General features: G+C 42.8%; 1 pseudogene; it reads right to left on the reverse strand.

Annotated features, from left to right (window-relative positions):
- Positions 1 to 591: 591 nt before the first annotated feature.
- LOC147617972 (uncharacterized) lies at positions 592 to 1583 on the reverse strand (annotated as a pseudogene).
- Between the last annotated feature and the right edge of the window lie 2093 nt (positions 1584 to 3676).

Raw genomic sequence — 3676 nt, forward strand, 5'->3', positions numbered from 1 at the left:
AAGAAGGTGCCAAAGAGGGGCAACAAAGTGAAATTCAGAGATGGTGGCTCCATGATTCCAACCTCTTGCAGATCTGCTTTGCAGATCTGCTCTTGCTGCATGTGAATCCTTTGCACCATTGATGTGGTCCCACAACAAACTTCCGACGTTTTTAAAGATATGCATTGGGTCCAAGAGATGGTTGATGCAAAGACTTGTCCAATAAGGTAGTTGAAATAGAATAGAATACCTCTTCATCCCATTGAGGAGCCCTTCATCAAGCGCCTTCATGGCTTGCCAATGTCTCTCGCGACCATATGTGGAGGTCGACGCCCGATGAATCCTTCACGCAATTCATGTGGCTTTGAGATGACATTTATGGCCCTGGAATATCATCTTTTTAAGTGCACGTGACCTCCATGCATCCAGTCTTGGCCCACAAACTAGAAATGCATGGTAGCCACTAGTGTGACAAGCCCTGAATACTCCCCATAGCTACAAAAGTCATGCATAGTCCACATAAGTATGCCTCTAATACATGCCTGATACATGCCTGCTTTTGTCTTCCACCTTGATGTCGGACCACAACTCCTTTAGCTCATCTATAAGCGATTATAGATACACATCTATAAGCGATTGTAGATACACATCCATATTCTTTACCTTGTAACGACCAAGCACTAGCAAGCTGAATATCAAATGCCCCTTCTTTGTCGTCCAACCATGGTGGAATGTTGTAGTTCACAACAACTATGGGCCACACACTATATGTTGTCGAGCACGCTGACCAAACGGATTAACTCCATCCATTGCCAAACCAAGCCGCAAATGCCGAGGGCTCTTTTGCAAAATCTAGCCAAGTCTCTTTGTTGTGTTTCCATGCCATGCAAAATCTAGCCAAGTCTCTTTGATGTGTTTCCATGCCATGCAAACTGCAGGAATGTGTTGCACACCATCCGTGGAGCGATTTTGGGAGTGCCAAGACATAAGGCTTGCAATTGATTTGCACCTGAACATGTGTTGAATGCGTGGTATTAGTGGAAAATGCCTCAAGACCTTCTCCGGCATAGTTTCCCCTTAAAGATCTTTACGATATCTGTCAGCACCACACTTTGGACATTTTTCCAAGTCCTTGTACTCCCTTTGAAAGAGGACACAATCGTTGGGGAAAGCATGTGTGGAATTATAGTCTACGCCCAAGTCCTTGTACTCCCTTTGAAAGAGGACACAATCGTTGGGGCAAGCATGTGTGGAATTATAGTCTACGCCCAACTTTCGGAGTATCTCTCTTGCACCATCTCTGGAGCTCGGCATTGTATTCTGAGACGGCAATATGTGATTCTTCAAAAGCCTACACGTCACACCACGTTGAACATCGAGCAAGCATTGTAAAGATGCAATAGTCGTTTATTTAAAACATGCACACACATTACCTGAATAGCTCTGTGACGCTTTTATCACTCCAACCAAATGACCCTTGAAGGTTTAGCAACGTAAGAGCTGTCTTCAGACGGGAAATCCTCGAGCCTTCATATAAGGGTGTACGAGCCTCTTGCTTCATACCCTCGGCCAGGATCACTTGCCTCAAAAATTGCCTTGAGCATGTCATCCATCTCTTGTTCGAGCATCTCCACGTGTGAATATTTATTGGCATTCACATCAAGAGCCATAGGCATAGCATTTTGCAAACCTTTAGTGCCCGCCACTTGGTTGAACCGCATGCAAACCCGCCTAACTAGTTGCAGGACTCTTGTCGCTTCCCCAATGTTGGAGTCCTGTGAGAAGCATAGCCCACATATAAATTTAAAGATACACCCAGTCTTTAGACATCCACGTACTACGATCAATTTGCCGATGAAATATGTTGTGCAACCACTTGATCAATAATGGTGGGATCAAACTGTTCGTAAATTTATAGATACACACAGTCTTTAGACATCCACGTACTACGATCAATTTATCGATGAAATATGTTGTGCAACCACTTGATCAATAATGGTGGGATCAAACTGTCTGTATTCCTCCACATGCTGCATCATTACACGACGTTGTCGTAACACCGCCCATTTGCACTGGTTGCAAGGACATAACACTGGGTCCAACTCTAAGGTGCACACATGTATGCCCTACATGAGGCCTTCCCGTCATCTCATGCCACCTCGAATCCATATAAAGTACCGGGAATATGAGGGCCTTCTCAAAGCTGAGGGACCTCAGGGGCCCAACCTTAATCTACTGTAAGGATTTGGTGCTGAGTCAGCTGCCAACTAGGCGTGCAAAAGGCAGGAGCTTTTGGCGGTGTCAGGTGTGTATCCTAAACTGCCCAAATCCGACGTGGGTTCAATTTATTGGTTTGGGCACAATGGCGGTCTGTAAAACCCTAGGTTGTTTTCGAGCAACTGCAGAGTCGAGATCTCGATCTCGATCTCATTCTCATTCTCAGGTGTCATGGCATTGATGAGGCGGATTCTAACCTCCAGTGCCCGTGTCCAGTTTCGGCTTCTCTCATCCTCGGCCCGCCACACCTTTTTGGGATGTTGGCAGTGTTTTCTACATCATCATGATTGATTTCAACTTTTGGAATGTTTAAAATGATAAAAAGTATGTTCATCTTTGGTATTTCAGCTTTTGGAACGTTTAGAATGATATAAAGTAAGGTTTATAGAAGTGGGGAGCTGAAAAACCCACTTAATTCTTAGTTCAAGGCTCTTTTTGTAAATGTGGCTTGTTCCATCTTAAAGTAGGGGTTGATGTTCTAACTCAGTAAACTTTGTTTTGTCTTTTAAGTTTGATTTGTAACTCTTTCTTGCTCCAACTGATTATAGAGTTAGTTTAGTTCCTTCCTATGTTTGTGTTTCTTTGTTGACATAGAGTAGTCTTGGAGTGCTAGACTCTATCATGACTGAGTATGCCCATCACCTCTGGAGAGTGATAGAAACTCAGCTCGTTAGTTTTATAAAGTATATTCTTTTGAAATAACCTTATACAAACCTGCACCTACTCTTGGGCACTGATGACGTGAGTGGGGATGTCGTAATTATTGTCCACGCTATGCATGATAAGAGTTGATGAACCTACACTTCATGTCTGGACAAACATTGGAGTTAAAGGTTGCACTTTCGAGTCTTATTATTTTTAAAGTTTAGCTTAATGTTTTGTTCTTGTTTGTAAGTGCTCTAGGACTAGAGTTTATAGTTCTTTGTTTTGCTATTTTGCGTTATTGATTAGTATCTCAATAGAGTAGTTTTAAGTTCTTATTAATGATCAAGTCTTTGTAAGATTGTGTGTGTGTGTTTATGTTTATTTTTGGAAGGTTCCTTCAATTAGGTAATTGTTTTGTAAAAAAATTTCTTTTTCTAGTTTTTGTTGTTTTGTTTTTTGTTTTTGCTTTGTGAACCATATTTCTAAACGAAAAGCTGGATGCTTTGTGTAGTGGCCCCCTCTCTCTTCATCTCCTCCACCTATTGCCCGAGACAAACAAGCCCTCTCTCTCTTTCTCCCCCCGTCTGCGTTGTGAGTCACCAACAACTACTCTCTCCCTCGTGCTTGCGTTCTCTTTTTTCATAGGCAAAAGCAAAGCACAGTCCTCTTGCTTTGTGTGTTTGTGCCCCCTCCCTCTTGTTGCCTTCTTTCATAGGCGGCACAAACAATAGAGAGTTTGCATTGTAGAGGCAACAGGTGCAATGGTTGTTTTTGT

This window comes from Cibotium barometz, chromosome 36 (assembly GCF_041138505.1).
Source record: "Cibotium barometz isolate CiBa-2024 chromosome 36, ASM4113850v1, whole genome shotgun sequence".
NCBI lineage: Eukaryota > Viridiplantae > Streptophyta > Polypodiopsida > Cyatheales > Cibotiaceae > Cibotium > Cibotium barometz.